This window comes from Oncorhynchus gorbuscha, linkage group LG09, assembly GCF_021184085.1.
Source record: "Oncorhynchus gorbuscha isolate QuinsamMale2020 ecotype Even-year linkage group LG09, OgorEven_v1.0, whole genome shotgun sequence".
Classification (NCBI taxonomy): Eukaryota; Metazoa; Chordata; class Actinopteri; order Salmoniformes; family Salmonidae; genus Oncorhynchus; species Oncorhynchus gorbuscha.
Window position 1 is genome coordinate 82,563,374 of NC_060181.1, and position 10,360 is coordinate 82,573,733.

The 10,360-nt window shown below is 51.5% G+C and overlaps 1 pseudogene; it reads left to right on the forward strand.

The window, feature by feature from the left end:
- LOC124044171 overlaps positions 1-10,360 on the forward strand; it is a 111,985-nt pseudogene that overhangs the window by 67,723 nt on the left and 33,902 nt on the right.

Below are 10,360 nucleotides of genomic sequence, written 5' to 3' on the forward strand. Positions count from 1 at the left end.
CTCACCCCTAAACGTCAGGGTCTCTGTCTCCTCACCCTAACCGTCAGGGTCTCTGTCTCCTCACCCCTAACCGTCAGGGTCTCTGCCTCCTCACCCCTAACCGTCAGGGTCTCTGTCTCCTCACCCCTAACCGTCAGGGTCTCTGTCTCCTCACCCCTAACCGTCGGGGTCTCTGTCTCCTCACCCCTAACCGTCGGGGTCTCTGTCTCCTCACCCCTAACCGTCGGGGTCTCTGTCTCCTCACCCCTAACTGTCAGGGTCTCTGTCTCCTCACCCCTAACCGTCGGGGTCTCTGTCTCCTCACCCCTAACCGTCAGGGTCTCTGTCTCCTCAGTTGGATTACTCCCTTTGACCCAGCAGAGGGATAGATCGGTCCCCCAGGGGCCCTTGATGGGACCAGGCTGTGACCGGGGATCCAAGGAGCCCAGGAGAGGAGGGGTGGTGGTGAAGAATGTGGGTCAGTTCCCCCTCCCCTCTACCCCCGAGCCCCCCACCGGAGACACCGCCTCTCTCAAGCCACGTCGTCATGGTGACATGGACAAACCCAAAGGCAAGCGGCCGTGCAAGACCAAACACACCAGCCAGAGGGAGAGAGAGATGGAGCGGAGGAGAGAGCTGCTGAATGGCGCCAGCAACCAGCACGGCAGCACTGATCTGGGAGCAGCTCTGGTGGACAAGGTGAGTGGCTGTGTCAGCGTTCACAGATTCCAGATTTAACAGGCTGGAAGGGTGACAAAGTGGATTGCGGTGGCAAGAAGGAGGAAGTGAAAGAGAAAAGTAGGAGGGAGGAGAGAGGGAATAAGACCGAGCGAGAGATGAAATACCTTTACAATGTTTAAGAGGGCTGCTGCTTCTCTGACCCTTTCCTGCCCTGCAAAACCGTGTGTGTGTGTGTGTGTGTGTGTGTGTGTGTGTGTGTGTGTGTGTGTGTGTGTGTGTGTGTGTGTGTGTGTGTGTGTGTGTGTGTGTAAAACAATGCCAACACTGTGTACAAGCGTTCTTTACATAACGAGAAAACCCTGGAGCATTTCAGCAGTAGACTTGGCGGTGAACACACACACACACACAGGAATGTGGCAGCCGCAGAAAATCATCTGAAGCGTCTGATTTGCAAAGGAAAAAGAGGTTGTTTTCTGCTCTCACCTCGCCTGGATAGTGACAGCTGCTCCGTCTCCAATTCCACTGGGGGTAGACACACACGTTATGGGAGGGTACAGCTTTGTCTGTGAGTGAGCAGTTGTTTGTGAGTAGCTATTTCTTAATTGGTATGTGTGAGTTCTCTCTAACCCCTCCTCCCCCTGTCAGGTCAGTGAGCAGTGTGCTCGAAGGAAAAGACCCTCTTCTCCCCTACATTACCTCAGCTCTCCGGTCAAGCCCTGTTCCCCTGCAACGGGGCCCCTTTCCCCCCCCCAGGTGAATGGCAGTGGGACTGTCCCACCGGAGAAAGCAGGGGCGAGGAGGGCACCCCCTGCTGAGCCTCCTGTGGTGAGGCCCATCCCCCCAGAGGCACGGAGACTAATCGTCAACAAGAATGCTGGAGAGACATTGTTACAGAGAGCGGCACGGCTCGGATACGAGGTAAGACAAACTCTCTCTACCTCCGTCTCCTCTCACCTCTCCGTCTCCTCTCACTCCCTCTGTCTCCTCTCACTCCCTCTGTCTCCTCTCACCTCTCTGTCTCCTCTCACCTCTCTGTCTCCTCTCACCTCTCTGTCTCCTCTCACCTCTCTGTCTCCTCTCACCTCTCTGTCTCCTCTCACCTCTCTGTCTCCTCTCACCTCTCTGTCTCCTCTCACCTCTCTGTCTCCTCTCACCTCTCTGTCTCCTCTCACCTCTCTGTCTCCTCTCACCTCTCTGTCTCCTCTCACCTCTCTGTCTCCTCTTCTGTCTCCTCTCACCTCCTCTGTCTCCTCTCACCTCTCTGTCTCCTCTCACCTCTCTGTCTCCTCTCTCTGTCTCCTCTTCTGTCTCCTCTCACTCCCTCTGTCTCCTCTCACTCCCTCTGTCTCCTCTCACTCCCTCTGTCTCCTCTCACTCCCTCTGTCTCCTCTCACTCCCTCTGTCTCCTCTCACTCCCTCTGTCTCCTCTCACTCCCTCTGTCTCCTCTCACTCCCTCTGTCTCCTCTCACTCCCTCTGTCTCCTCTCACTCCCTCTGTCTCCTCTCACTCCCTCTGTCTCCTCTCACTCCCTCTGTCTCCTCTCACTCCCTCTGTCTCCTCTCACTCCCTCTGTCTCCTCTCACTCCCTCTGTCTCACCTCTCTGTCTCCTCTCACCTCTGTCTCACCTCTCACCTCTCTGTCTCACCTCTCTGTCTCCTCTCACTCCCTCTCTCTGTCTCACCTCTCTGTCTCACCTCTCTGTCTCCTCTCACCTCTGTCTCACCTCTCTGTCTCCTCTCACTCCCTCTGTCTCCTCTCACTCCCTCTGTCTCCTCTCACTCCCTCTGTCTCCTCTCACCTCTCTGTCTCACCTCTCTGTCTCCTCTCACCTCTGTCTCACCTCTCACCTCTCTGTCTCACCTCTCTGTCTCCTCTCACTCCCTCTCTCCTCTCACCTCTCTGTCTCACCTCTCTGTCTCCTCTCACCTCTGTCTCACCTCTCTGTCTCCTCTCACTCCCTCTGTCTCCTCTCACTCCCTCTGTCTCCTCTCACTCCCTCTGTCTCCTCTCACTCCCTCTGTCTCCTCTCACTCCCTCTGTCTCCTCTCACTCCCTCTGTCTCCTCTCACTCCCTCTGTCTCCTCTCACTCCCTCTGTCTCCTCTCGCTCACTCCCCCGGTATCCTCTCGCTCACTCCCCCGGTATCCTCTCGCTCTCTCGCCTCTCGCCTCCCTCCTCTCGCTCTCTCGCCTCTCGCCTCCCTCCTCGCGCTCTCTCGCCTCTCGCTCTCTCGCCTCTCGCCTCCCTCCTCGCGCTCTCTCGCCTCCCTCTCTCGCCTCCCTCCTCGCGCTCTGTCTGCTCTCTCGCGATCTGTCTGCTCTCTCGCGATCTGTCTGCTCTCTCGCGATCTGTCTGCTCTCTCGCGATCTGTCTGCTCTCTCGCGATCTGTCTGCAGTACAATAAAAGGGGAAAATATTTAATCATCTGTAGCCCCATGACATCAGTTGAAACAAACTCAGTGCATGCACACACTGCCATTGAAGATGCATTCACCTGTATTGGGAATTGGCCTAGGCTCAGAGCTCTACATTAGAAACATTCCTTGGTAGCACTGGTGCGCCCAACTAGAAAAACGTAGGAGCACCAGAATGTTCAAAACATATGTTTTTTTTATTGATATGCATTCTAGATACGGCCTATATGCTTCTAGCTTCTTCTGAAGCACATGTTCCCTAGAAACTAATATGTAGCTCTGTAAATTAATTAGTTTAATATAACTCAAATGTTGATACAAATAGCTGTCATTGAAATGAAAAAGAGTTGTGAAACTGTTTCCTACTGAGATGCATTACATAGACAACTGTATACTGTCTGTTTAAGAATGTCAGGTTTATGATGAGGACATGCAAATCTGTCATTCAATCATTGCTATGATCATTGATCACCTGAAGAAGCTATACCTTTTCCTTTCCTGCCCCCACGTCTGGATATACTGTTAAAGTTACCAGGTTGTTGGCTAGCCAATGAGGTAACCTGACTGACCGTCTGGATATACTGTTAAAGTTACCAGGTTGTTGCCTAGCCAATGAGGTAACCTGACTGACCGTCTGGATATACTGTTAAAGTTACCAGGTTGTTGCCTAGCCAATGAGGTAACCTGACTGACCGTCTGGATATACTGTTAAAGTTACCAGGTTGTTGGCTAGCCAATGAGGTAACCTGACTGACCGGTTGTTGCCTCTGATATACTGTTAAAGTTACCAGGTTGTTGCTAGCCAATGAGGTAACCTGACTGACCATCTAGATATACTGTTAAAGTTACCAGGTTGTTGCCTAGCCCTGACTGACCGTCTGGATATACTGTTAAAGTTACCAGGTTGTTGGCTAGCCAATGAGGTAACCTGACTGACCGTCTGGATATACTGTTAAAGTTACCAGGTTGTTGCCTAGCCAATGAGGTAACCTGACTGACCGTCTGGATATACTGTTAAAGTTACCAGGTTGTTGGCTAGCCAATGAGGTAACCTGACTGACCATCTAGATATACTGTTAAAGTTACCAGGTTGTTGCCTAGCCAATGAGGTAACCTGACTGACCGTCTGGATATACTGTTAAAGTTACCAGGTTGTTGGCTAGCCAATGAGGTAACCTGACTGAACAAAGTGTAAACAAATGGTTAATGATGCCTGAATAGTTTTAGAACTGCCCACAACATGGTTTGTGAATGTAAAATGTGATCCCTGCGATCCAGGAAGATAAATGTTGTGCCGGTAATATGGGTCAGATCTTTTGACCTTTTGACCTGTAGTAATCGTGCAACGATGACAGTCAAATCTGCTATGCTTTTTCAGTCCAGCGAAGCCGTATTATTACAACAATTATTATCTGGTAAGTCGCGCAGTGCTCCCAAAATACAACTCCTGGTCGCGCAAAATACAACGCGCACAGCAAAATATTTAGTTGTTCACACTTGAGAACCCTGCATCTTGATTTACCCAGGTTGTCAATAGATGAACCATTCAAATAAATTATATTGAACTCTAGATCTGTCTGGCTCAAGTGCCATTCTGGGACTTTGGTGAATATGCCTTTTGTTGATTTGGTATCGTAATGGTATTGAACATTCTGGTATTAACACTAACACGCGCGTACACACACCGTGACACCCGCGCGTACACACACCGTGACACCCGCGCGTACACACACCGTGACACCCGCGCGTACACACACCGTGACCGTGACACCCGCGTACAGTACACACACCGTGACACCCGCGCGTACACACACCGTGACACCCGCGCGTACACACACCGTGACACCCGCGCCTACACACACCGTGACACCCGCGCCTACACACACCGTGACACCCGCGCCTACACACACCGTGACACCCGCGCCTACACACACCGTGACACCCGCGCCTACACACACCGTGACACCCGCGCCTACACACACCGTGACACCCGCGCGTACACACACCGTGACATCCGCGCGTACACACACCGTGACACCCGCGCGTACACACACCGTGACACCCGCGCGTACACACACCGTGACACCCACACACCGTGACACCCACACACCGTGACACCCACACACCGTGACACCCACACACCGTGACACCCACACACCGTGACACCCACACACCGTGACACCCACACACCGTGACACCCACACACCGTGACACCCACACACCGTGACACCCACACACCGTGACACCCACACACCGTGACACCCGCGCGTACACACACCGTGACACCCACACACCGTGACACCTACACACCTCTCTTCACCCACACACCGTGACACCCGCTTCCTCCCTACACACACCATGACACCCACACACCGTTCCTCCCTCGCATACACACACCCTCCTCGACACCCACACACCGTGACACCCACACACCGTGACACCCACACACTTTCGTCCCTCGACACCCACACACCGTGACACCCACACACCGTGACACCCACACACCGTGACACCCACACACCGCTGACACCCACACACCGTGACACCCACACACCGTGACACCCACACACCGTGACACCCACCACCGTGACACCCACACCCGTGACACCCCTCCCTCGCTTTTTATTTCTCACACCGTGACACCCCTCCCCTCGCTTTTTACACTCTTCCTCCGCTGACACCCGCGCGTACACACACCGTGACACCCCCTCGTTTTTATTTCACACCTCCGTTTTTTACACCCTCCTCGTATTTCTCTCACACCGTGACACCCTCTTCACACTCGTGACACCCGGTGTTCTGCATATTTCATGTTGGTTTAGTGTTGTCCTCCATGCCGCTGCATATGAAAGCACACTCTCACTTCCTCCCTCGCTTTTTATTTCTCTCTTCCTCCCTCGCTTTTTATTTCTCTCTTCCTCCCTCGCTTTTTATTTCTCTCTTCCTCCCTCGCTTTTTATTTCTCTCTTCCTCCCTCGCTTTTTATTTCTCTCTTCCTCCCTCGCTTTTTATTTCTCTCTTCCTCCCTCGCTTTTTATTTCTCTCCCTCCCTCGCTTTTTATTTCTCTCCCTCCATCGCTTTCAGCGTTTAAATGGTAATGAGCAGAGACTGGGTGGATGTCTTCATCTCTCTCTCTCTGGCACATGGGCTCAGCCTCATGTTACACATGGCTTCTACCTACATGCTGCTCAGCCTCATGTTACACATGGCTTCTACCTACATGCTGCTCAGCCTCATGTTACACATGGCTTCTACCTACATGCTGCTCAGCCTCATGTTACACATGGCTTCTACCTACATGCTGCTCAGCCTCATGTTACACATGGCTTCTACCTACATGCTGCTCAGCCTCATGTTACACATGGCTTCTACCTACATGCTGCTCAGCCTCATGTTACACATGGCTTCTACCTACATGCTGCTCAGCCTCATGTTACACATGGCTTCTACCTACATGCTGCTCAGCCTCATGTTACACATGGCTTCTACCTACATGCTGCTCAGCCTCATGTTACACCTGGCTTCTACCTACATGCTGCTCAGCCTCATGTTACACATGGCTTCTACCTACATGCTGCTCAGCCTCATGTTACACCTGGCTTCTACCTACATGCTGCTCAGCCTCATGTTACACATGGCTTCTACCTCATGCTGCTCAGTCTCATGTTACACCTGGCTTCTACCTACATGCTGCTCAGCCTCATGTTACACATGGCCTCATTTACACATGGCTTCTACCTACATGCTGCTCAGCCTCATGTTACACATGGCTTCTACCTACATGCTGCTCAGCCTCATGTTACACATGGCTTCTACCTACATGCTGCTCAGCCTCATGTTACACATGGCTTCTACCTACATGCTGCTCAGCCTCATGTTACACATGGCTTCTACCTACATGCTGCTCAGCCTCATGTTACACATGGCTTCTACCTACATGCTGCTCAGCCTCATGTTACACATGGCTTCTACCTACATGCTGCTCAGCCTCATGTTACACATGGCTTCTACCTACATGCTGCTCAGCCTCATGTTACACATGGCTTCTACCTACATGCTGCTCAGCCTCATGTTACACATGGCTTCTACCTACATGCTGCTCAGCCTCATGTTACACATGGCTTCTACCTACATGCTGCTCAGCCTCATGTTACACATGGCTTCTACCTACATGCTGCTCAGCCTCATGTTACACATGGCTTCTACCTACATGCTGCTCAGCCTCATGTTACACATGGCTTCTACCTACATGCTGCTCAGCCTCATGTTACACATGGATTCTACCTACATGCTGCTCAGCCTCATGTTACACATGGCTTCTACCTACATGCTGCTCAGCCTCATGTTACACTGTTGTGATGTGTGGCGTGATGATTCTTGTATAGATGCTTGTAACTGAGTGATCTGAGTGATGCATTGATTGCAGTTGAGTGCAGGGAGCATTCTAGAGAGGGAGAGGAGGGTGGAGGAGCGTCTCATTTTACTGTGGAGTGTGTGTGTGTGTGTGTGTGTGTGTGTGTGTGTGTGTGTGTGTGTGTGTGTGTGTGTGTGTGTGTGTGTGTGTGTGTGTGTGTGTGTGTGTGTGTGTGTGTGTGTGTGTGTGTGTGTGTGTGAGAGAGCTGGTGTTCTCGAGGTGTGCTCCTCTGTCTCGCAGCGATATTAAACAAGGAGATTTAACGTTACGCTTCCACCCCCCCCCACACACACACGTGCGCACAGCAAGAGGAGTCTTGGACCTTAGGTAGACTGCGGAGTCCCTCTCCAGTTGGCAGAGCTAGGAGTTAGTTGACTTAGCTCTTCTATCCTGCTTTCTCTCTGTCCTTTTTCTCTGTCACCCTCCTTTTCTTCTGTTTTTCTCCTCATCTCCAGTCTTCCCCTTTGTCCTCAGTTCTCTCCTGCTCTCAGGGAGAAAGTGTGTAATAATCTCTTGGAGTAGACAGCGGTCCAGAATTAGCATAGAAATGGACGCTTGGAACCTCAGCCTAGGTTTAGATGAGCCACTTCTCTCTCAGTGGAGGGCTGTTAAGGTGTGTGTGTGTGTGTGTGTGTGTGTGTGTGTGTGTGTGTGTGTGTGTGTGTGTGTGTGTGTGTGTGTGTGTGTGTGTGTGTGTGTGTGTGTGTGTGTGTGTGTGTGTGTGTGTGTGTGTGTGTGTGTGTGTGTGTGTGGAGATTTAACGTGTGTGTGTGTGTGTGTGTGTCTTGCTCTTCTATCCTGCGTCCACCCTCCTTTTCTTCTGTTTTTCTCCTCATTCTTTCAGAATGAACACCACCGTATGGAACCAAACTGTGCAAATCATTCTGCTCCAGAGTTCCCACACAGCACAGCGCTAGTGAGGTTTTATTTAAAGCATCATGTCAGCTCTATCAGGTTGGTTAGTAACCAGAGGGGATGAACACTAAATGGAACCCAGCCCTTTCTGTGTTCCATCTCTCATTGTCATAACCATATAAATGGTTTGTTCCACTCTGATCTATAGAGCCTTCAGAAAGCATTCACACCCCGAGGCATTTCCCACATTGTTGTTACAGCAGGGCATGTTCTTACTGGCCTACACAGAAAACCCCATAATGTCAAAGTGGAAATCGACATTTTTACAAATTCATTTAAAATGAGAAGCTGAAGTGGCTTGAGTCAAGTTTTCAACCTTATGGCAAGCCTAAATAAGTTCAGGAGTAATAACAAGTCTCATAAATTGCATGGACTAATAATAGTGTTCAACATTATTTTTGAATGACTACCTCATCTCTGTATCCCGCACACACAATTATTTGTAACGACCCTCAGTCAAGCAGTGAATTTCAAACTCTGATTCAACCACAAAGACCAGGGAGGTTTTCTAATGGCTCGCAGAGAAGGGCACCTATTGGTAGAAAAAAAATCTGACACTGACTATCCCTTTGATCATGGTGAAGTTATTAACTTCTTGATCTTACCCATCCCGGATCCGGGATTGTGAATACACCCTCAGGCTCATTACCATAACGCAACGTTAACGATTTTTAAAAATCGCAAATGAAATGAAATAAATATGCCTGCTCTCAAGCTTAGCCTTTTCTTAACAACACTGTCATCTCAGATTTTCAAAATATGCTTTTGAACCATAGAAAATCAAGCATTTGTGTAAGATTGTTGATAGCTAGCTTAGCATTTATCGTAGCAATTAGCACGCAAGATTTTCACAAAAACCAGAAAAGCAATCAAATAAAATAATTTACCTTTGAAGAACTTCGAATGTTTTCAATGAGGAGACTCTCAGTTACATAGCAGATGTCCAGTTTTTCCTGAAGATTATTTGTGTAGGACAAATCGCTCCGTTTTGTACATCACATTTGGCTACCGAAACGAACCGAAAATTCAGCATATAGGCCAGCGGACAAGCGCACAGGCTGGCGCGGGCTGGCTGGCTGGCGGACTGACTGACGCGTGGGCGGGCGGGCGGGCGGACACGCGCGGGCGGGCGGGCGGGCGCGGGCGGGCTGGTTGACTGGCGGATGCGGACACACCCAGGCAGAGCGACGCACGCAGGCAGGCTGACGCACGCGGACGCACGCAGGCAGGCAGGCAGGCTGACGCACGCGGACGCACGCAGGCAGGCAGGCAGGCTGACGCACGCTGACGCACGCAGGCAGGCTGGCTGACGCACGCGGACGCAGGCAGGCTGGCTGACGCACGTGGACGCAGGCAGGCTGGCTGACGCACGCGGACGCACGCAGGCAGGCTGACTCACGCGGACGCACGCAGGCAGGCTGACGCACGCGGACGCACGCAGGCAGGCTGACGCACGCGGACGCACGCAGGCAGGCTGACGCACGCGGACGCACGCAGGCAGGCTGACGCACGCGGACGCACGCAGGCAGGCTGACGCACGCAGACAGGCAGAACGACGCACGTAGGCAGGCAGGCGGGCAGAATTACGCATGCAGGATACACATGGTATACACCATCCGTTCCTTCTCCACAACAAGAAATTCTAACAGATAAAAATAGGAACATAAGGTAAATGTCTCCATAGAATAGAATAAACATTTTAGTTAGACCAGCTCTAGTTTTGGATTCTTGTAGTGCTGTTGTTTGTGGGTGTATGCAGCTATCTGTGTGTGTGTGTGTGTGTGTGTGTGTGTGTGTGTGTGTGTGTGTGTGTGTGTGTGTGTGTGTGTGTGTGTGTGTGTGTGTGTGTGTGAACACACTCATCCGAGCCTCCCTCCCTCTGTCCCCTGCAGGAGGTGGTGCTGTACTGCGTGGAGAACCGTGTGTGTGAGGTGAACCACAGGGACCATGCAGG